Genomic DNA, 26,408 nt, shown 5'->3' on the forward strand with positions numbered 1-26,408 from the left:
CCGTGGAAACGGATTTAATATGAAACTTTTTAATAGATCGTTTACGAATAATGCTTCAAAACTAAAGAATGCTGCAATTACAAAACATTGTTTTGTAAAATGATTATTTTACATTTTATGATTATTGCTTATGATTTCGCTTTACGTAATTTGCTCCAGAAACAAATCCTTAGTAGTTCAGAATCTCTTAAGGAAAAAAGTTAATTTTACCATCATTGAGATGTAACTTTTGGTTTATTACGAACCTTTTTTTTATTCCTAGCGCGACATTTTCACATCACTTTCCCCTTGGTAGGCATTGTGGGATGTGTAACTGCTGCACTTTACCGCTGCACTGTACACGCGAATGTTTGCATGTGTACGACTTTTTCCGAACAGTTCGGTAGCCGACAAATGGCCGAATCGTGGGGACCAATGACGTCACACGACTGCTCGACAAACCTGTACGCTCCGTCGTATCGGGTTCTGTCGTCGGAGCGGAAACAGCACCATTTCGCATGCCCAGATGCTCGTTATGCAACAAATGCTTGCAACTGCGCTTGCACTTTCTTCGGTTGGTGAGTTTTTTTTGCATGGAACTTTAACTGTGCCTCTCGTGCCCGATTCTTCTACTAATCACGTGAAGTCAAATATCAAACTGATGATGATTGATGTAAAGATACATATTTTTTTTCACCCTACGCGTTCGAGACAGATAATCAAACAGAGAGATTATGTTTTTACAATGAAATCTACAAAGAGCAATAAAAACTAAAGCTGTCAAATTCCAAGCTGTGCGATCATGTCATAAAAGACGATCGAATGCAATATTAGTATTGTATGAGGGCTAGAAACAATGTTGTGCCCTAATAACAAGTATGAAGTTTTGGACCGTCCTCCCGTAGCAAGGTCTGACTAACCAGCTACTTGGTAAAACAATTCTTGATACGACCAGACTGTTCTAACCGAGCAAAAAAAAGAAGTATGAAATTAAAGTAGATATTTCAAATAGTTTTTTGTAATACTTTACCCACTTAATAATTTAACAAATAATTCTTCAGAATCCAAATTTTTATATGACTTTACGCAAGCTGATAACAAAGAAAAAGGTCAGTCCTGCGGTCCGGATGGGGTTTGACACCCGTTCCTTTCTAGTAGAGACTGTCGCGTATCATCTGTATCACCTCTCCTACAACTCTACTTAGAAAAAATACATGAATCAACTGTAGATAAAACTAGTAAATACTAAAAATTTTATGATTTTTTTTAACAATTAACTCATAGAATATTATAAAATTGTTATGTAAAAATCTGTCAAAATTATAACAAATCAACAACACAAAAAATTAAAATAGAAACGGGATACATCAATTTGGTAATAAACCAAGATAAATGAAAAATGAAACATGTTTTTATTGAAATCTTTCAAACCTTATAAACAAAAATGATAAGCAATAACAATAAAATGAATAATTTTACACAAGATTATCTAGTTTTATTTAACATCCCATTGATTTTTTATTACAATAAGCTTTATTTAATTTCATCTTATACTATAAAATTATGCTATCGATAAGTTCCTGTAGTATCAGGTTGAAAGTTACTTTATTCTATTGCTTGTAACTTTCATCAATCGCTGCCAGCTTGGAAAATGGAACAGAGCTAGGAATGAATTTCAATGAGAAAGTGCACTCGGGAGTACCTTGATGCGACAATCGCGCAACAAACGTAAGACAAATGACTCGTGCGAATATTGATGGTTTTCGATGTTTCTGCAACAGATTTACCAATGTTGTCACCAACATTGGATAGTAATCACATTGTTTCGCTGCAGTTGTACGCAACAATTGATTAATGTTTTGTGTTTTGTATGGGTAAACCTAGAAACATTATTTTTCATTTGTTTTTTTTTCTGTTTTGTAAAAAAATCATCCTTAATTTTTGTTGAACTTTATTATACTACAATTTTAGAAATGATGCGATAGTATTTATAGAAGTAAATTATTGTTTTAATACGTTTATTTTCGTATTAAATTTTCTAGTAGTGATTAAATGTAAGTATTACGCGAACTAATTACGCAATCAACAGCTTTGTTGAGAATGCTTCAACTTTTCCCAGTCGCCTGTTAATAGAACCACTCCTAAACCATTCCTTACAAATGCGCTAAACTCTTGATTACCTTCGCAATTAGAATAGTGGCACCATATAGCGTACCACAATGTCTCCCAAAGTGGCACTTTTCCCTAAAACATTCTTTTTCACTTGTTCCTAAGTTATTAGCTGCCTGTTCAGCCGCGCAAAACCCTCCATTGAACGTTGGCTTTCAAACTTTTCAGAACCACCTTCTTAACCGTTTCATGCAAAAACAAAACCGAGCGAACGACAATGTTCGCTAATATTCTGTCGCATTACCATCAAATGCTTTAGTACGATTTACCCAACTAACTGAAAACTTCCTCCAGCCAGCCAAGAAACCCCGTTCATCTAACCATTAGCGACTAGTTAGCTCACTGGCAGGACACAAAAAAAGAACTAGCTCGGTAGCGCGAAAACGGTGCACGATGTAAAGCCCAGGAATGCCTCGGAGCGATATAATCAAGTGGCAGTAAAACTTAATTCTGAAAAATATCATAAAAACTAATTGACTATCAACTGGTGCCTTCCCGGTTGCTGCAGCATGCCTTTGAAACGCCCCACTTGAGACTAATCGAGAGCTAAGACACATTTGAATGAGGAGAACGTCGGACGGAACCACTCATCGCATCAGAACCGAGGGCCACGAGTGTGTGATACGATGGCGGGATGCACATGAAGAGACTGTTGATAAAAAGCTATTCTTTTATTTCCTCATTCATTGCCAGAACGCTCGAGAAAATTCCGGCAAGGAGAACAACAGGTTCTTTGCCTTGCGCTCCAACGATCGGGCATGGTTGATATGGGTATAATTAATTCATCTACACTTTTTTATACCCTTTATTATTTTAATTATCACCCAACGCACAATGAATAATAAATAAACTATTGCAATGTAGTTCTGCTTCCGTGTGAGAAACGGTACGAAAACGTGCCCAAAGATCAACAGGCATTTGGAGAAATATAATATAAATGGGGAAAAAATTCAACATATTGTACGTCAATTAATGTAAGCATTTCGAGATATTTTTTACTGCTTTCGACAATGCACGTGTTCAATATTGAACTGTGAGAAATACAAAAAAAAAAGATTAAAAAGAACGCCTTTCACCATATGTGGAAAATACCTTTACAATTATTTAAATCGTATACTTTTCGCTTTTACACATTTTTAACATCAAACCCAACAACATCCACTTCCAGCTACAATTTATTTCAAAATTACCTACCCACCCAAAAAACAAAACCCAAAAAAAAAACAACTCATCTTTCCTGAACGGATGAAAATTGCAATCCTAAGAGTATTGCTGATTGGAGGCTGATTGTGAACGTGGCACGCTATTGAAACCTACAATCATGCCGATATTGGCGGGTAAAACAATTTATTCCACCGATACAATGCTACGTAACATAATTGGCATTCCGGTAGGCATGCCGGGACGCTCTGCACGAGTGTCGAGAAAAATCAACCATGTTGTATGGAGTGATCATAATGCAGTTATGATATATGGCTCCTAGCAACCGGGTTACCATGCGGCCCTCCCATGTACACTCACACACTCGATGACGCTACGAAAACACGATCGAATTATTTTATGTTATTTTATGCTTTCCATTCGTACCTGTATGGTCTCATTATGGCACCATCATTAAACCCTCGCGGGCTTTTATTTCATTTTATTTGTACAATGTTCGACACGTCCTCCAACCACACCCGCTCGTATGTGTATTTGAGGATCGGTTATTTTGGGGGTATACATACATATATTCACTAGAATGTACGGTGCTTAAGCTGTACTTTAAAAAGGTTTGTTTTATGGAAAGTTTAAAATGCTAACTTTAAAATGTATCAACACGATTAAATTTTTTTTCGAATGAGTTTTTTTACAAATTATTGATATTTTTATTTAAAAATACTTACACAAAAGCATTCATAACCTTTATCGCTGCATTAGAGTAAAGCAAATAGAAAAAGTTTTTTAAAACTCCTGAAAAACTGCTTACTTTTAAAATTACTGCTTATCAATGAAAATATGGAGTGACCAGGACAAATAGGAAAACAAAATTGATACATATTTTGTAACTGATTTAGTCCACAAAAAATTTTTCATAATAGCATTTGAAGCGTTTCTTGTGATATTTTTTCCATATGAAAAATGCCGAAATGCTGGAACATGTCTTAATTTCTTTATTTGTAAAAGCGACGTACCGATCAAATGGCTGATCCGGTAGTTCTAATCTAATCTAAATATTAAACCTTATTTCGATCATCGATTAAATTCAAAAACGTTTATGCTACTATTGCAAAACTGTTAAAAATGAAATTTAATAAAACCCGGTGTACCGATCAAATGACTGATCCGGTAGTTGAAATTGAGATGGAGGCGCCCAGTACTTGAAGCAGGTATCTAATTTTGCTTTAGTCAAGTACTGGGCGTCTCCACCAAAACAAGCAATTTATTACAAAATTATTCTAAAGGTACCCATGACCCACAATCATTTGAAGAAAAATGTTGTAAGTTTACAAAACATTAAACAATTAAAAAAAATCAATTTCTCCAAAAATATTTCGAATTAAAAGATTTTAATATTATTATTTAATCGGCCACGCAACAAGCCTACGCAACAGAACTAGGTGTACGCAATCTTCAAGGTGTATTAAATGTTTTTTTTAACGGGGCTACTAAATAGTATTTAAAACCTTCAGTCATATGAAAAAGTCAATTGATTATCTTGTAAGTATCAAAAAGATTGACTTATTGCAATAATAAATTCGTGGAAGCTACAGCCCATTCCCAAAAGCAAAACTATAAAAGTCTAATATGATGATCTAAGTATTGGTTTGTGTTGTATAACAAAAAATGTGTATACCGATTTTAAATAATTGTGTAAAAGACCCTAATAAAAAGCGATTTGTGAGCTATTGTTATTTCACAAATTGTTTCAACACATCATCATCAAGCCCTTCACGCTAACCGTTATTAAATCAACCAATCAACGAAAAAACACAATCGTTAACGCTCATCCTCTTAAAATGTTGCTACCACAAAGGTAGTCCTTTTGAAGTATCTTGAATTTAAATTGTAATACTACCTTATCAGCACCAAAACAATCATGTACGGAAATCAACAATACCAGTGCACATGCACACAAACCCACACAAGGCCCGGGTGAAGTATGCAACAGAATTCAATTATTGTAAGCCGCTCTCAGCTTCTATGCATCGAATGTTCTCATAAATAAATCTGCAACCAATTTAACTTCACACTCCAATCTGTCAGTTATTTGTCAGATTTTTGCTACTCATTCCAAACGAATGCAAATTTATGCATTATATTCCCATACCAGCCTGCACCGTGCGCCTTCCTTCTCCTTATCCAACGTTCAATTTGGACGCTTCGGTGCACTGGTACACGTTCTGCTTCTTCCCGATATTCCATCCCATCCAACCCGTCACAAACGGACACCAGACGGAATCAGATGAGCTGAACTACAAGATAGGCTAGCATTTCGATGGTGCTCATAGTCGGCAAACAGGTCGAGATTTTTTCTTCTCCTGCTCTTGTTAGCATGTTTCTTCCCTTTTTGCCCGGAAAGATGCTAACGGCAACAACAACAAAAAAAGAACGGAACCTAAATAAACTGCACGACTTATGTGCGCAATGCCATCACCATCACGAAACATACAACCGAAAAGAAGTCCATGTTAGATCGGTCCTTTTCATTCTTTCCTTTTTTTCTGTTTTGTTGCCTGTTGTGTTGCACACATGTTTACACTTTTTGATATACAAAGGCGACAAATGCAAATACAGCGCATTTTGGTTGACTTTTTTTTTCTCTCTCAAAAGTTTCCAGTTTGCAGGGAACCGGTAGCAACCATTGCACCGGACAGGGCTGTAAATCCGAATCGAAACAACATCGATGAGCGTCCAACACGACACCATTCCCACAGGACCTGACACCGATGCCTGATACCGATTCGTGGTTCCTTCCATCCGACAACACGTTAAATCAACTCAAACAGATACAAACAGAGAAGAAAAAAATGGGAAAAAGAGACAGATAGAGAGAGGGACCATTGCACACACAAACACACAGCAGACACATCAAGCGTGTAGTACAAGTGCCGATACAACTCGATTAAGGCTCATCGGTAAGCTAGTTCAATATGTTTGCTCATTGATATTCATAGTTTGCCATGTTACGAGGAGTGTGCTAGAGCGATGAAAAACCCCGTTTCCGACAGTTCCTACAACGTAAAGACCCGATGCTATAAGTTTCAATCAAACTGGTGCAAAATTATTTTACCACGCTCGTTGCTGACGTTGACAAATCTCATACCAATGTTGCGTACCGGGGGAATATTTCTACAATGTCACCTGTTGTTACTTTCGGATCGACTATGACTGGTTCCTGCTCTAACATAAATATTACCGAACCAATTAAAATGAATTATTACTGACGTTTCTACCTGGTACCCCGGGTATGCAACAAACCCGGGAACATCATCATGATCGTATGAAACATTTTCAACTTTCTCTACATCCCCCCCTCACCAACACCGTGTACCCTTCCCAATTTGCCGCGTCACAATTCGACCACGGTAAAAATAATTAGCTCATCCATGTGAAACTGTCAGGCAAAACTTTGTCAATTACGACGAATTAATTCGTCGTCCCATCACCGTGGCGACCAGTTTTATGCTTCCATAAAAGCATAAAATACAAAGTAAAATGTTTCCGAGCGTGCCCGGTACCATCAAACACCCGGGTTCGCCCCACCCTGTCTGTCAGTCGCTCTGGGCGGTGCATCGAGCAACGCGTCCCTTCTAGTTCGTTGCCCCGGGTGATGAAAATTTGGTTCTCGCGCAAAAGCGTGTTACACCCTAAGCAGTTCTTCTTCCCAAAAAGGCAGTGTGGCAATAAACAACATCCTGACGAAATGGAGTATCAAAAGACTAGCAAAAAAAGGCACTCACACACACACACCCATTGATTTATTTTCTCCGTAACTAATCTACACAACTGTGATGTGATGAATTGTTCTGGGGAGAAAGGGATGGGTTTGACATTTATCGAAGCTTGAAAAAGGCTTGGTGCAAGTCAACTGTATCTGATTGTCTGGTAGAAATGCTGATTTCTTTGCCTAAGTTCACAAATTGGGAAAACGATGGAAATAACAACGATACGATATTTTAGGATGTTAGAAATTGGGAAGAGGATGTTACAGATAAAACGAGGAACAATCGCTTTGTAGATTTATTCTCCGATACTTTCAAAACAAGTATTTACTTACTTATCAGGTGCTACAACCGCTTAATTATCTACTTGATGCAAGAGTTTTTCAAACCGCTCACGGTCGAATGGTGTCGTCTGCCAATTCATTATCCAGGCCCTTCTAGTGGACGTATCATCACCATCACGCCATCTTAGTTTGGAACTACCATGCCTCCTCTATCGGAACCAAAAGGAGTGGATCGTCCGGTGTCATTCGAATGACATGACCACCCATCTTAACATAGCGAGACTAAATCGCTTTTTGATCGTGAGTTCGCCGTATTTATAGAGTTCTTCATTATAGTGGCTCCTCCATTGTCCTTCCACACACACGGGATTAGTGTTGGGTCAAGTAGCTCTTTTGCAAGAGCGGAGCGCACCGCTCTCGCTCTCTAAAGTGTACGGTGCGCTTGAGTTTGCTCCACACGGAGTGCTGCACACAGGAGCGATTGTGCGCTGCGCTTCCAGGAGCGAAGTTTCGCACCGCAAGGAGCGCTGCACGCAGTAGCGATTCCTGTGATACATCTACCTCTTTTTCTCGTGGCATGTGCGGGATCGCGCATAATAAGATGACCGGAGCGATTGAAATACCTCTTTCGCTCTTGACCCACTAGGTATAACCTTATGAAATTATCAAATTTTTAGAATTTTTTTATTTTAGTTTTATTTTTTATTCTATTTTCATTTAAAGCATTATTTGAGTGAAAAGAAACTTATTACAACCGATTCGCATTAAATTAAAACAATTTTATTTTTTTTTTTTTGCAAAATTTTCCAGAAAAAAACCTAAGGCTATAACCCTACAAAATTTTCAAATTTTTAGAATTTTTATAATTTTTTTACATTATTTATTTCTTTTTTTATTTAAAGCATTTGAGTGAAAAGAATTTTATTTAAATTGAGTCGCAATAAAATAAATCAATTTATAAAATTTTGCTAAATTTCCCAAAAAAAATGCTAGCTAGCTAAGCACCGTAATGCGCTTAGCCAAATGCGCTTCTCTGCGCGCATATCGCACACCGCTCAGTGCGCTCTTCTGAGCGCGTTTCACTCTTCGCTCAGTGCGCCCGTCGCTCTGTGCGCTCTTCTGAGCGCATTCGACTCAGTGTTGAGCTGGGTGATTTATTTTTATGGAGCGCAGTGAGCGCGCTCAGTAAGGTGAGCGGAGCGATTGAGGTAGCTCTTCCCCTAAGGACCCAACACTACACGGGATCAAAGATCCTTATGAAACTCTACGTCTAGAACGCGGCTAAGAAGGTTTCATCAATTTTAGACAGAGTCCTTGTATCAGAGGCGTACGTGAGTATTGGAACTATATGAATTCGATTTACTTCCTAGGACTAAAAAAAGAACGGTTAGCACGTTTTCCCGAAGTTAGTTGATGTTTTGTGACAACTTGCGACAACAGAAAGGTCTAGTCAATCTCCGTTCTAAGTATGCGTTTGCCAAACAAGAGAGTCGTAAACCAATGAAGGCCATGTCATCGGCGTATATCAGGATCTGGATTGACTTATAAAAGATGATCCTTGAAGTTTCCACCTCTGAGTCGCGGATGGCTCTCTCTAGTGCTAAGTAGACAATTTTTCCCATCTTCCTTACGCAAACTCTTCAGCGGTAGCAAAAAGTGCTTACAGTTTTCCATCCACCATCACGTGACATGTCACGTTGGTAATTGTCTTTCTTAGATGTCGGGAAAACTTCGTTGGAATTACAAAAGCAGTTCATTGCGTCGTATACTTTTACCCTGACCGTACAATCATACACGACTTTAAAATCTATGAAGACATGGAAGGAGTGGAGCTGTTGCTCAGCCATCTTCTTCAATATCTGCTGGATGGCGAAGATCTGATAAGTAATTCATTCTCCGTTTCAGAATCGTCTCTGATCAGTGCAATGGTGGATTATGGCCCTAAGCGGAATGGGATTTGGGGCCCTAAAACTAAAGATGGTCGCACTATCAATAAATTTAAATATAAATTTGGGTTTATTGGACATTGGTTTACTATAACAACCAAATTTAGGTTTGGTGCTTGAGCTCGGGTCCTCTTGATGCCTCTGATTGTTCCCAACTATATTTTCTACGAATTGGTTAAGCCGATCTTGTTGAATTAGGGAAAATATTTTGTAAGCATAATTCAACACCGTAAGATGTCGGTTTCTTGTACATGATTCCAAGATTTCAATTACAAGTCATCGTTGCACTTACCCACTACTCAGTAATAATGTGCCAAACAAAAGTGGGTGATACAATTTTTAAACTATGCTTCAATATTTCCAATACCAAGAATACGTAATGTGCATGTTAACAAATTTGGCTTAAACATGATACAAAAAAAACTGCATTTCCATTATCTCACCAAATTTCAGCTTAAACTGCCCTTGAACTCAATCGCACATTACAGGACATTTTGCTAAAAACATAATCTTTTACAAAACCCACCATACTGGACCGTTGTTTAATGTTCATAATCATCTGTCTCGACCGCACGGCCAGCTAAGCAACAACAAACTAACCAACAAAACAAAGCAGCAACCAAAAAAAAACACGTTGCTATCAATTTGAACAACGCCACTGTACGATGTTCCGCAAACAATGTGCGCGATTCCTGACGCATAACGCCACACACTCACCCGCACACAATGGCCGCATTACGTACGAAATTCCCTAGAATCAGCGCAACTGCACGCCGGCATTGTAAATACACCGTGCGTACACAATTAACCTCCCTTCCCGTGCGTCGTTGCGGACGCGACGTTTCACGAAGCATTGGCCGATTATTATTCGCATAATAATTACTACGCACCGTCTTACCACGTATTAAAGCGTACGCACGCAGAAAACTCGACCCTGCACAAATGCAAGGTTCGCTGATAACTGTGTGGAAAGCACGCATCACCGCAAAGCATACCACTACTGGTCTGGATCGCTTCCGAGGGTGATGGCCAGGTGGACCAACACTCAGGAAACCGGTCGGACGCAGGCACCCTGTTGATTGATGAGTGCGAAATGATGGAAGCCTCCCATTCAACCAAACTGGTGGAGAAGTAAAGAAGAACACATGAAAAAACCACGTACCACACGAACAACCAGGACGCAAGCTAAACAACACCGGTTGATGCTTTTGTTTGGTGCAAACACGACTCACATGTTAAAATATTAATTTTACGCATCACTACTCCAATATCTGTTTGAATATAGATTAAGCTAAAACTCTGCCACCGCTTCCTGATTGGAGAAATGCACACCGAGATGAAGGTGCTGGTTCCCATTCCCGTTTTTGCCTTTTGCGGGCACAAACCATTGTGGGGAAGCCTAAAAACCTGCACGACCGGCCATTGTACCACCGAATTGGATTGGTGGTGGAGTCGGTCAAGCACAAAATGCAACAACCCCCACCTTTTGTTTCAAACTGCAATCGGGGAGGGGGTTGAACCCAGCTGGCACAGAGATGGAATCGGTGTGGTAGGCTTTTTTGGGGTCGATGTGCATCGTTTGCTTTACCTGTAGCATACGTGTGTGAGGACTACCATGCGTCAAGAAGTGTTGTCTCATGGCTGCAGCATTCATCGTTATACCGTGGCTTCATGTTGCCCTAATTAATATGAATAAAATATTCAAATTTTCGTTTCGTTCACCGGTATGATTTATTGCCATGACTCCAAAAAAATGAGACGAGGAGAGTGATGAGTGCCAACAGGATCAGTCATAATCTATCCATTCGGTAACATACGGGTATGTGCTGTACAATATTTGTCTATCCTTCAATTAACTTTACCATCAACGGAATGTTTATCTACCAGGCAGTCAATCAACTAACAATCGTCACATTTATATGAATAGTTACCCCAACATACACCAAGCTTCAATCTCACGCACTCGCCACATACAAATGGGCTTATAATCTCACCATTCGTATCTCACACTGGTTTACGACTATTGCAGCATCAGCTCACCTTTTAATAATACAATGAGAAGGAAAAAAACAAACCCCGAAAAAGAAAAACATAATCCATCTAAAAAAAAAAGATCCTACCTGGCTGGTACGGTACAATTATCCACAACACCGTACAAACCCGATACGGCCAATGGATTGGTCGTAAAAAATAATAACGCAATTTATATGCAATTCGATTGATTACATTGTCCACCGAACGGGTCCGAACAGTGACCAAGCGCGTGTATGTGCGCGCGTGAAGCGTGAAACAGTTCCGAGGGGTTAGATCATTTGCCTGCGGTCTTATTAATACCTTTCTGGAGGAGGAAAGGGTGGGAGAGAGGTGAGCGGGGGTTAGTGGGTCTGTGGGCGGATTGATCTGCGGCCCTTCCGTAAGCTTGCTGCGCTCGCCGTACGGAAATCAGCCGGATGGATGATAATTCATCGTGCGCAATAATTTTGCGCTACTGCAAATGATTATTGTTGGCTTTAATGTCACGTTTCGGTTGCAATTTGATAAAATGTATCATTATGCAACGAGAGGATTCCCATCGTTCCACCTGGATCGGTCGCTTTGCATCAGGTCGTTAGTTTGATACGTTTTGTTCAGATGAAGCCGTGAATAAGCGTTTAATAAAGGTGGACAGAATAATTAAGAGTAATATGAGCATTTTTGTATGATGTAAACAGTGCGTTCATCGCAAAGGAAGCGATTGTTGTGTGGAAGTTTTTATTTAAAGAAAAGTTATATATTACAAGCTGATATGAACGTTTAAACATTGAAACTAATTTAAGATTGAAATATGCGGTACGCAAATTGTTTTTGGAACAAAATTTGTCGCAGGTTTTAATTAGATATAATAATTCTCGAATCAATTGGGATGTAACAACTCATAAATTTATTTTACTTTGTCTGGCAGTATGAAAGTAGAGGTCTAATATTACAATCAAACACAGTATTATTAACTATAGTTTGTTGATCAAGTAGTCTCAACGAGCTCGTTTCATTTAGAGAAAATATGAGGTCTACTGTGGGTGACCGAAACAAGACCTATGAATAAGTCTAGATCAATCTGACACACTTTAAAGCGCAGAGAGATTGAAAGTTACTGTACCGAAGAGTAAAATTAAACACATTGCATACCAATACGCACTAAAATATATACCAACTAGAATATACCAACAGATGTTAGGAAATCATCATGAAATTATTTTGTGTGGAAAAACCGAAACCATAAAAAAACAAAATAACAGAATGTCATGGAGTAGAGCCATTTCATACAATGATTCTTAAAGTTATGAATAAAACGATTCTTCACTTTGTGCAGATGTTGACATTATATTAAGTTAAGAGAATAAAAATAATGAAATTTTTTATACGATATGATATTTATTAAGACAAATTACAGCCTCAAAGGATTAAAGTATGTACCACAAAGCATTTCCTCCTAATATTTTGCCTAGTTCCATACTTACTCGGTTGTGAATGTTGAGGTTGGTAAATTTATAATAAAAATGATAATAAAATGTGTAACATGTATGTGTAAATATGTAAAAAACTCACAAACTCAAATCAAGGTTCATATTAATCATTAAACATAGAAATATTAAACAAACTTTTAAACTGTTTAATCATTATTACTATTGTAGATGTTCTCAACTTCACCAACTAATTTTCTTATTTTAAATTTAATGTCATCATTCAAAAGCACTTTAATGGACATAAAATTATGATGTATTTCTGTTTTTAGTCATCCAACGGTCAACTTAAAAAAAACTTGTGCTTGTTAAAGGCCGTACTAAAGCCAAAATCATGATTTAAATACGGTAAAATTATTTCACTCCAACCAAAAATGTTTGGATACAAACAAGAGCTGCAAAAATAAACAACTCACAGGTAGCTTTAGTGTAATGCAATCTCACAAAACCAACACGACCACCATCAGGAATACCGTTAACGCCGTTTGTTTAAAATACAACATAAATATGTTTTTATGTCTTACTTAAATGCTCATCAACTCATCCAATAGCGGGTTAATTGAAATACGCGAACCACTAACTCAGCGTAGTATATTTGTTGAAACAACATAAAACATTGCTCACCGCAACAGGATAAATTAATTTAAAGCCATCCATAAAGCAACACCGGGACAGAGCGCAATAAAATAATCGTTGAAATGTGTACAGGGCGATACGATCGCCTAGCCACATGGACAACATCACCACCGATACCGATGATGATGGCTGAGTGAATAATAATTATGAGTAAAAGTATTATCACCACACGCAACCCATACCCATACCATACGCAGGACGGACGGTGGTTGGAAATGTTTGTAATTCAAATATCACCACAGTTCATTTGCTCGGTGTAATCCCGATTTCTCTTCGTCTTTTGCCAAAACGCAAACCCCAACTCCCCCCGTTTGCCCAATAGACGTGTAGAGCTGCAAATTGATGCACTCTAATAAACACGACCTTTGCTTTCACATATTAAAACACAGTTCAAATACTATGCTGTACCACCTGCCACCTGCTACTGGTTTAATGAGTTTAATCCGTCCTGCGTCGGAGAATTCACATCAAAGCGAAAGCGGATCCCATGTCAAACGAGTTTTCTAATCGAACGTAGTCACTGTTGCCGATGTGTGCGAACGAATGATTTCAAAGATTGCAAAAGATGGCTGATGGCCTGACGGGTCATTCGGTCGGCAACATTGTGCCTTGGTGCACCATTTTGTTTGCTTCACTTCAATCGGAGGTCGGTAATCGTAGCTCTCGGGTGTTGCTCGAACGTCCTCTACGAGGTGCAACATTATTGCATCACATTTTACAGCATGCGTCGGAGCATGAGTTGGAGCTTGGAGAAAGCAATTCCAATATCGAAACACAAAACAGGCCCCAGGCACCTCGCGCAAACGTCCGGATGATGGTCGTACTACCGATGTTTCTGCTTGGTTGCAACATTCTTCCTTCGATCCTTAGACGCTCCCGATCCTCGTTCCGGTTTGCAACTGTAATGATTTGGGATTGTATTTGGAAAATCTGAAAATCTTTCCCACACACAGGTGACGGCAAAACGATCTGTGAGCGGAACTGTGGGATTGGCCACTGAAATATTCCAAACAATTTGCTATCCATTCCCTGGACTCCTTTGGGAAGGAACGGGGATGTTTCATTACTTACACTACACTCTAATTGCCGGCTATCAATATAAATTTTCCTTCCGCTTCCGGAAAGGATAGTTTTTCTAATCGCTCACTTCCCAACGGATCCGAAGTTAGTCGCAAAATCGCTACCCGATTCGGTACGGAAAACCACAAACTTTGCTCCACTGTATGAGCGAAACTCAATAAACCCCGGCCAGGCATTGCAAGAACCCCGGCTAGAAACATCGCAGCCTCATAATTGATGGAGGCAACGCAATCCTTGTGCAATCACTTGCTCCCGACCAACTCCGGCGTTCAGCTTGACGTTCTACGCGCTGCACACCGGCAGATGATTGAATGGGTTCCAGGGAGCTTGAACTGCAAATTTATTTGAATTTCGCTTTAAGTACTCGCTCCAACCCGTCCAACGTTCGCTCACCCACGCCAAACTCCCGATGGGGATGCATCCCGATGGCAGGATTGCAGAAGCAGGAGCATCGTTTATAAACAAGATGTTTACTCTAAACATACACGTACGTACACGTCACACAAATACAGCTCCCGCTTCACTGGGTGTTTCCACGTGCTAGCCTCTCTCCCATCCGCCCCTCGCCGGTGTGATCTTGTTTCGGGATATGAAGTCAAGCCGGAGATCCACTGGCAATGGTCGTTACAGACAGCGGCATGTTACGGGCCACACACGGGTAACAAACTCTTTGAATAACGATGACGAAATCTTCCAAACGGAGTTTTGATCGCTATCATAACGCAACAGGAGGGGTGGAGAGCCCCCTGCCACCGTACCGACAATATCATGCCGGTCAAAGCGCTTTCGGACATATGGAAACGAGAAACGGTGGTATCCGTGATGATGATGCAACGGAGATGATGATGCACTCGCTACACGAGTAGGGGACAGAACATTGGAAATTAAATTGCAAATTTCATGTTGATAAATTTGTGTTTATTTATCTTACGAAACAGTTGTGCTTGGGAAAATCAAACATTGCGCTTGAATTTGTATTACTCACTTTGATTAAAATGTCAAGCTAGCCTATACGGAGGAGATACTTAACATAATTAGGTGTTTATTTACTTAAAAATTAATGGAAAAAAGTCTATCGGATTGGATTAAATGAAATTAATTAACAATTTTAATCAAAAACTTTAAATTTGACTTATAATTAAATTTTACGATTTTTGATACATTTCTTCATGGACCACTGCTTATAGGCAAACAAGACAACGCAACGATATAAAAAAATCATTAAAAATTTTATACAATCTGCTCAATATAATAATGCCCGTACATCTAATCTATTATAAAATATCAATACGGCCAGAGCGTTCAATATGAATTAAAAAATATCAATCTATTATAAACCATAATGATACATATTTTTTTGGGAACATAAACAAAGGAAAGTAAAGAAACAAATACACTTAAAAATGAACCAATAATGGGAAAATTTGAAAAACAGTAATATAAACAAAAATTCGGTAAAAAATTGTTCACAAAAAAAAAGTGACGCGCTCTGGAAAAGAAAGGAAATAGAGTCTCAAAAATCCATTAAATGGAACTAATATTGAGAAATGGTACAACAAAAATACTCTTTTATCCTTGTTTAAGTCCTAATTCAAAGAATTTATGTTTAAAAATAAAATTACTGAAGTTACTGAAATGAAAATGGGAAAATAATTTGAAATAAAGAGAAAAAACAATTGAGTAAAAAAATGACAAGCACTAGTGTGCTCTGTACTTTCAAACATTTTTTTCCTTATAATTCTCTCAGTACAGGCAGTGCAGAACTGCAAAAAATATATAAAGAATATGTATTTAAAATACTGAGATATACTGTTTTTTTTATTTGAATTATTGGAAACAAATCAGCCTTATTCTTAATATATAAATCAATTGCAATTGTTTAACAAAATTCTCTCCAGCACACATAAATATGAACATAATAAATCCTCCCTTTCCCGTGCTTATCGGCCAGCATTGTCCCAATTGTGCAACATCTTTAAGTGAAAAATCTTACTCCTTGAAAGAATAAAATCCAGCTAGTCACATTCCAATCATTTACAGCTCTTCTCCATTCCATATGGTATGCCAAATATTTCACCTCAAATCCGTAACTTCCCAAAACGAATGAACGGGTTTTCGTGTGCTGTATGCCCGAGCCAAAATTGAATCACGCCTCGCGGATTTACTTACAAAACCTTTCCCTGGCTGGTTTGCCCTTTTTACGCCTTCATCCTTGTCACGTGTCCCGATATCAGTTTTCCCCTGCTCCGTATATTGCTTCACCATACTTCCTTCACTGGCGGAAAAAATATAGGTATATATTTTTCGTATCCTAAGCGATCGAAGTTCTACTTTCATATGCTTACACTGCCTACTCGACGGTTCGCGTGCGGGGTGTCAATTTCGAGAATCGACTGCTCGCGTACTCGCACACCAAGAGGGTACGCAGAAAGGACCCGTGGCTGTCATGAGCGGAATTGAAATTGAAGGATTTAAAACCGTTTATCGTTTGATGTTGTTTATAGCGGATAATCCTCCGATTGACAGATTCCCAATCGGGTTGCTTTCCTTTTTTTTGACGGTGGCTTTTGTGATGAAATCCTGAAACAAACGTCGCTACTGATGCAAAATCCGTGCCAGCACTAGAATTTGGTGGCTTTTACATTAGGTGCCCCGGAATGCGTAAAGGGGCTTTTCAACGGTAGTCGCTTATTTCGTGGCTTCTCTGTGTGTTTATATATTTCAAGCAAACGTTGTTAAGTACAAGATCGATAGTGAAATTTGTCCGAATTATGTTTCACTTAACAAATTTTGTTTAAAAAGTTAATTTGTTGAAATTCTGAAAGGTTCGCAGAAACGTCCGTTGAGTAATATTGAGGATAGTTTGATTTTTCTTTGGAAATTATTCTATCGTAAATTGAAATAACCGTCACTTAATCCTAGTCTATCTTAGCAAACAATAAAAGCAGTAAAAGCAAGTCTCTAAAATCAACAAACGTGCATTGCAAATGTTTGTGATGAACGAGTGAATCAAAATCAAAACTCTTCCATCTGGAAACGCGCGTCGGAACGCCATCCAGCACAGCAGATGAAATGATGCTTGCGTTTCAGCCCCTCCGCTCAAATCGACAGCATGTCCAAGGCGAAGATTTAATCAATAAAACCCATCTCATCCACAATCTACGCCTCGTGCGCACGCACACACACGCACACCCTTCACGAGCGTAAAACGTGTTGCCACACAAAGGCCTGTGTCGATAGCAAAACACATAGGCAACAGGTTGCCAAGCAAACGCCGTTGTTACTACATATTGCCGCATAGGACGAACATGAGACACGAGAGTATGTTTTATGTGCTGTAGTACATACAACGTCTTAGTAGTGGTGTTAGAGATGGCATTCACATTCAGTAGTGTAGGTTAATTGTGGTGTATTTCTTTTGGAACTTTCGATGTTTCCTTGGAGAGCTTTTGCCTGGCAAAGTTTTTAGTTTACCATAAAGAGTTTTCCACAGTCGAACAATTTCCGGAAAATTGGAAATTATTGTGTACTAAAATTTGTCGAAAGCTTTTGACTCTGAATGTTATAAAACCAAGATTTTCAACCAGGATAATATTTTATAGCAAAATATTATGGAAAGCTAAAATAAAATAAACGTGAAAAATCCGGAAAAGCTGTAAAAAGTTTTTCGCGTGTAATCTGGTAGAGTGCGTTGGTTGAGTGAGTTATAGGCTAATTTTATTATAACTAAAACAAATTCTAAACGTTATAAACATCTTTGTTTTACCTGTTTATAGCATAATACAGATTTTCTACTTTCCAAATAGTTTACAATTAAATCCATTTTTTGGGCCATTTCGGTCAACATTTCAAACATAAAAAAGGTTTTTCACTGAATCCTGATCTTTGTTCAGAATTTTTTATTTAATTCAATTTTTTCTTATTCTTTGAAATGCTCATTTTTAGTACACGTAATAATTTATTTCATTGGAAACATATCATACTATAGATTCTTTTTTATCTTAAAAACCACACGCATTTAATTTTTTTCAACCATGCAATAACCATAGAAGACCATCCTTCCTAAAAACCTCTATCCTTCCTTCAAAAAAATTCCTTCACCAAAAACCCCCGAACACAAATCAAACATTTGCCAGAGGAGTAATGCATTTTTGCAAACCATTTGCTTTATCCATGCTACTGCTTTCACCGTTCCGAAAACAATCACTACAGGCAAACCTGTCCATCTAAAACACCGGAAACATGACGCTTGTTTTGCCTTTCGCATTCATCCAACGTACAATTTTTGCTATTTTCAGACACGTAGGTAGCATCGGCACACAAAGAAGCACGAACAACCACAGCTTCTCGTGCACCTGCCGGGCGAAAATGCGTGTACCGTTGCATTTAATTAATATACCATTGATTAGTTAATGGTCTGTGCAGAGTGCGAGAAAATTATGTGATACGCGCCATGCTTCCGCCCATCCTATAAGACTGCATCGCGGCTGCATCTGTGCGCGATCGGACGAACGAAGTACGCACTTCCGTAGCTTGTAAGGTTTCGACCGTATCGGTTCGAATGATGTCCGCTTTCTAACACGTTCGTGACCACGCGTAACGGCCCCCGCAGGTAGGCAAGGGGAGATATTATTTTCTACACATTTCATGGTAAATAAATCAATGAATAATTTTCCACTCGCTGTGCTGGTACGATCGGTGGTCCTGGTCAGTTGAGAAATAAAGGCGAACATAGCACAGCACACCTTTCGAATAGCTTAAAACGGTATGGGTTGGTGGCCTGGTTATAGTTGGTGAGTGTTCATCCAATATTGTTCCCTTGCCATCACCTTCCAGACCGGTTGCGATGTTCATCGTCGAGTATTTCAGTGGAACAATCCATTCCTCCGGCTACGGATGGACGCACTGGCAGTAGCAGAACACAGCGCTATCAGGCCGTATGCAATGTGATATAAAACATCATATAATGTCAGATTACAAAAGCCTTCTGCGATGCTGAGCGCCAGTATTGCACTTCCGGCATATCACCGTATCCCGAAACACGGTCAGAGCGGAGCGAACTTTACGCCAAATGGAAGACAAGTGAAGCAAAAAAAAAACAAAACTACATTCACCCCCACTAATGCCAACAGTACGGACGGAAGCAACACGAGCAGTTGCTGCAAAAGTGTGCAGGATTTTCTGTTATTTCTGCTAATTAAAACGCACCACCGTGCATGAACGGCACGGCTGAATGATGATGCTCTTTTTACCCAGTTTTAGGCCGCGATGGATGTGCCAGCCTGCCACACGAACCATTCATTAGCCCGGCAAAGTGCTCGCTAAGCGAATGCTTCATTAGTCTTTCAGGTGGTGGGACATCTAGTGAAGCGCAACTAGCGCATCTAACGCAAATGGCAATCAAATTCCAATGCCCACGGATGACTAGTGCATTACTGTATGTCAGATGGGGTATTTTTTTTTTTGTTTTTTTCGTATGAGTACTGAATGTGCATCACTTTTTATGATAAAAGCTTGAATGGGCACGGTAAGGCACGATATCGCTTCGTTTAATGTTTTGACATGTTACTACCGCCAAAAGCGACATATTTTTCAAATTAAGAAGTGAAGTTACTGATCGAGCATCTCATGGATGATTAATTTCGATTTCCTATTTTTTATTTTTTAAAAATTCAAATTGAGTAACAAATGTTAGTATACCCAGTGTTAGTGTTACACTTCTTTTATTTTCTTGCAATATGCTGTGAATTAGTGAAGTTCTTAGATACGAATGCTTTACGCTGTATTACAGTGATGGATGTTTATAAATAATTTTACAGCTATTTCGGTGTTTATATTGAGAAAAGAAAAAAAACTTAAAATCAAGCACTAAAGATCGTGAAAATAAAAACAGAAACTTATAAAGTCTCCAAATAATAGCTTCACTTAACTTTTAAATAGAATTTTGACTATAAAAACCATGAATTGGTAAATCCCGCGAGATGTATTTATCTATTAAGTTTTATTACATGAAAAAGTGGTTTAACAATAAATTCTGATATACTTTTTCAAAGTGCAAGCAAAGAATCATTGCTAATTCAGGCTGATGGTTACTTTAAGCTTCTGTGTAGTCCTATACTGTTGCTCATCTTCTTATACTTCATGCATTACTGTGCTCCAAACATTTTCGATGATATTCTTCTTCTTCTTGGCGTAACGACCTCTGAAGTCATGCCGGTAATTTCTGGCTTACGACACTTATTTTACCACGTAGCCGGATAGTCAGTCCTTGCTACAGGAGGACGGTTCGGATGGGATTTGAACTCGGTCCAGCCGTGTGGACCGGCGCCGTTTACCACATACACCACCGGGTCGCCCCGCCCGATGATATTTAGGTACTTTAAAACGGCTTTCAAAGCCATTCTATTGATTCCACATGGGTCTTGGCAGGCTGATATTGTCATGCTAGCGTGAACGAAGGCACTATCCTGGCGGAGAATAAGCTGCTGATGTTTCGAAAGAACTAGATTGGGCTACCAAATTCTCCGGCTACCAAGTAAGCTGGAGGCTCTGACCGTGATAGAGCCCGACTGGGAAGCAGAGTATCAGTTGACGGCGACGATCTCAAGATGGTAGAGGAGTTTTGCTACCTTGGTACGATCGCAACTTCGGAAAAACAACATGAGCAGCGAAACCAAAGACGCATCGTTTAGGGAAATCGTGCCTACTACGGGCTCCACAAACTCCTGAGATTGAGAAGACTCCAGCAATACAAAAAATGCACGATATATCGCAGACTGATATGTTCGGTAGTCCTGTACGAGTCCTGGACTATACTAACGGAGGACTCCAATGTGTGAAGAAGGAGAATGAACCACGAGCTATCTGAGCTGTTTGGTGGTGCAGATATCCTGACGGTGGTCAAAACTGGAAGGATACGATGGCTAGGGCACGTGATGAGGATGCCGGACTCTTGCTCCACCAAGAAGGTGCTCGTCAGCGATCCATTCGGCACGAGCCTGAGAGGAACACAACGCGCTCATTGGCTGGATCAGGTGAAGTCGAACATATGGGAGATCGGATGCAGTCGAGGATGGAGGATTGCAGCCTTGGACCGTGTTTCCTGGAAACGAATTGTCGACCTGGCCATGTCTTGGCGACGTGCTTGACCCTGAGCAGACCAAAAAATATGCAGAAGAAGTTATTGAAGGGTCTTCGTATTATGACGAAACCATCTCTATAATTGAGACTAGTACTGAGATTAACATCTCTCGGATTATAATAATAAGTATCAATTTTACAATCAATTTCGATCAGATATTAGATAGTCGATCTGGGGTCATATACTTACTCTTTTAAACGCTACACACTGGGTCATATTTTGTCACTCAACTTGTATTTTAATAGCAGACCAAGAGCTTCTGAGATTGTATTACCAAAACAAGGTTTATATTGTTATATAAACAAGGTTTATATGTTACCAAAACAAGGTTACTATTGTAAAACATCATCATTTAAATCATATCCCCGTAAGTTTACAAAGACACCAAAATTTCCTCTAATATTGTTACATGATATAGACGTCACTCATCACAATTTGATTTGCAAAAAAAAACTATACAAATATAAAACTCAAACAAATAAAGGTGCAATCTCTGAAGAGCACAATTTCATCCTTAAATGAAACTAGCACAGCACAACCAATGAACCTTCCCTATAAACGGCAGCCGAACATTCAAGGCAAACCGTCCGAAACACGGTTGAACGAAGCCAGTAGCAAACGGATGACATTGAATAAGCAGGAGCAAAGCTATTAATCAGTAAATAGCACCACAGGATGTGAATCAACCTTACTCGAGGGATCACCATGTTCCAAAAACCCTCCCCGAAGGTGTCTAGGAGTAACAACTACTTCCCTTCGAACCATTTCCCATCCTTCCTCAAGCCACACATACACACATGCAACGAAATTGTAAAATGTACACACTCGCACGTACTACCTTGACAAACAAATAAATTACATTCTTATCTCTCAATTTGGTGCACAGCCGGGCGCACCAATCGTTTCCAATGGTTCACCAGTGTTTGCCTCTCGCCAAGCACGAGGTACACGCGGCTTGGCAATGGTGACGGTTGTCGTACAGCCGGTGGAAAAAGAAAAAACGCTCGCAAAACTTTCCACCCCATCCCTCCCCATGACACACCGATGCCGGTCGCTCAAAACATTGGCACCATTGTTAGCAACCAACTAAACACCACGAGCCGCTTTGTGTCGCTGCTCTCCCAACCAGGTCCAGGCTTCAAACCGTCTGTTTGTTCGTTTGTTTGACACCGTCTCTTCGAAATGGGCAAAAGGTTTCGCAGCATACAGTTTCGTACCTTCCATCCTTACCGATGGACAACAATAATAAAATTTTCAATTAAATCAGGAGGACACCGAATCGTGGATACACATCCCCCATTCCATTCATCCATTCCGTTCATCTCGGATCGATCCTTCCCCGCTGCATTGTGTGTTCATGCCAGTGTGAACTGCCGGACGAAATGGAAGAAAAGAGAAAGTAAACACAAAGGCATTGGCAAGGCACAACTGCACAGGTAAGAACCCCTACGCGGCACTTACTGCGTCAGGGAATAAATGGGTGGAAGGAAGTTTTTAATATATATTAGACAATTACGGGCTTTGTTTTCATTTCTTCATTTGTTGGTTTTTCCGTAACCGAAGATGTCGGCAACCAAGCCCAATGCCACCCTCCCCGCGTTCGATGCATGGAACTGGAACACAAACGAAAACACCAAAACTAATCCGAATCTACTAGAGCTACTCGCACTACACCCGATGCTAAATAGGCACTGTGGCAAAGCCAAGAAGAAGGGAAAAAGGGCAATGTAATCAGATATCACCTCGGTATTTATGTGCCGCTACCGCCTAGCCGGAATTGGCAAACGAAACCCCACACATTTGACCAAATCGTAAAAAGCAATCGGACCGAACAGTGGTGAAAGGTGCACATTTTCCACTAAAGAAGCTTTTTACGATAGTTTAAGACGGTTAGAAAGCATAATGACTTCTTTTATTTCGATCGAGCGCTTTCTTTTCAAACGTAACATCGCACGGTTTTCGAAACAAAACGGATTAGGGTGGGCGGGGAAACCCGAAGGGTGAAGAGAATGTAGGCCAGAGGCCAGCGCAGTAAATGTAAAAGTTCAGCCAAGTAATGAAACGGTTTTGGCTAGTTTTTCAAACCTCTTAACGGTGCTGTCTATCGATTTGGGATCATTTTCTTTTTCAACACTGGCACTGGTTGGCATTTTTAACTTCTTCACCAACATTCACTCCTGGAATGCTTTTCCAGTCATTCTAAACCGATTTCAGCATTTGCCATTGCTTACCTTCTTCTTCACCCACAACACCATTACACCCCCCCAAAAAAACACAACAACCCCATCTCTCTTTTTTCTTCCAACTACCCCTAGACGGCGCTTCGTCTTTCCAAAAAAAAAGATTGTTTAATTTCAATTCGTTTCCTAATGACGATTCGTTGCCAGCGGTCGATTGAAATTGATAAATTGCTTCCGATATAATTGATGCCCTTCAGCCAACAGCCAAACGTCAAAGCTTTGCGATACAAATGGCAATCGGAACCGTACGGCACATCGGTCAAGAGCCGATACAGTGCACTGGGCGAAACATTACGGCATTATCGGTTTGCCCATTGGTTGATGGTTTTGCAACAATCACGAGATTGACACATTCGGTGAAAAGAAAAAGCTTTTCTCGAAAATCGAATTGACCAGAGTCGGCAAGCCGATTCGTTCGCATGGTTTCGCAAAGTAATTGCTGCCTGCTTCACCCGCCCTGGGTCGCCCGGGGCAGCCATCCATCGATAGGATGCGAGTTTTCCTCGGTGTGCGCAAAACGATCCTTATACGATGGGTACCTTTGCCAAAAAGGGGGTTTTTCTCATTTAATGGGCTAATAGCTTTTGATGATAAGTGTAATAGGAATGTTTTTTTCTTCTTTTCACTATTCTAACTAATGTAGAAACAATCAATTATTTTTTGTCCAAGTTTTTGTGTGCTTAAAACAGTAGGAAATGAATCTGGTTGAAATAACAATATCAAATACTTCGTTCTATGTTCGAATTTGTTAGGGAGTGATACACACTCAGATGCTCCGAAATATGTCCGTTTCTTTCATCTTCGATTCCTTTTTAACAGGTAAATATTTTTTTCAGTGCGTTAAAGAAACCAAAATTCGGTAACTTTCCGTCGTTATTCGATTTTTAGCTTTTTTGTAAGAAAAAAAGGAAATTATATTTTATCCTACAATTTTAAAGCTTTAAAAAGAGAAGGTCAATTAAATTTTCTAATTTTACTGAACGACCAAATGGCGATTAAATTAATTTATTACATTTTGTAACTTTTTAATTTTAAATTATATTTAATCATATAGTCATTAATTTGAAAGTAAAAAGTAAGTTAAAAATTGGTAAATAACCTAATGAACATTTGATAACATTTTTTTTTAAATTGAATCGCATTTAATTCAAGTTTTTAACAAGTATTTGTTAGGTTCGAATGATTGGAAAAATGTTATTACAGTATTCACACATTTTTTTAATTGCTACTACTCATACTACTACATTTACTACTCAAAATCATGATATATTTATTATAATTTTTATTTAAAGTTCTACAAAATATAAATCAGATTTTTTAAATAAAACCTAATACATTACAAATATTCTAAAAATAGTAAGCATATTTTGGTCAAAATAATAGTAACCCCAATAAAGAAATGGCTTATTTTATTATTCTATTATCACTCACAACAATTAGAATAACATGTTGTACAATTGTTGTACACAAAAATTTCCTTCTTGATCCTTTCTTTTCCCTTATTTGTATTACACATCGGTAGCAAATTGGTTCAAGAGGGGTCTAAAAACCGTATGTATGCCCTTCCGGTGAACTTATTTGATAAGCGTTAAGCTTACCTTTTTCGTGGAAAACTCCCTCTCTGCCTATTGAAAATATGCAAATATTATAAGCGAAACAGTCCATACGCAAATGAAATGTCACACGCGCTACGTCAATCAAACCGACCCTTATCTTCAGTCGCACAAATTTATTACTAGCCAAATATTGCCCCATCACTTGAGCAGCACACTTGGGTTGCTCGTTTGTTATGGCAAGTCATGAGCAACTCTCGCTGCGAACAGCAAAACAACAGTAAAGCAAATCAACAGAATGATATTCCGAAAATTTTAAGCCACTGTACGAACGCTTCCGAAGCAATGCAAAGGAAAGGTGGGCCCTTTAGTGTTGGGCTGGAAATTTTTAACATTTTGCTTGCGTTCGGTCTCGACGGATGGTTTGTTTTTAATATGTTCCTTACTGCTTCCTCCTCTGGGATTGATTCTTTTCCGTGTTTGCTGTCACTTCCCGTTTCTTAACTGAGATTTAGCCCAACACAGCCATGTTAGGGAATGGCTTTCGCAACGGAAGCGTGCGTGGGAAAATTCGCCTTAAAATAAAAATTAAATACAGGCCTGTACTCACTGTCATCGTGAACAATCAGGCACACGATACGCTGCGGTCTGGAAAACCGCAATAACAACGAAAATTCGGGGAAGCTTTTCGCTTGTTCATCTCTTTGTCCATTGCGTTCTGTAATCTAACATCCTTGCTGTAGACAATATTTCAGACTCATCCATCGTCAGTGAGAAAAAGACGCTACGCTACGGACGCTTGCTTCCACTCTGAAACCATGATGAGTCGTCGTAGTGTTGCATAAAGAATCGGCCAGAGACGAGACCGACAAACAAAAAACAAACGAAAAATAATAAAATAAACAAGCGTATGGTACACTCCCCTATTAAGCCTCACTTGTACGGACTGTTACTG

Source organism: Anopheles funestus, chromosome 3RL (assembly GCF_943734845.2).
Source record: "Anopheles funestus chromosome 3RL, idAnoFuneDA-416_04, whole genome shotgun sequence".
NCBI lineage: Eukaryota > Metazoa > Arthropoda > Insecta > Diptera > Culicidae > Anopheles > Anopheles funestus.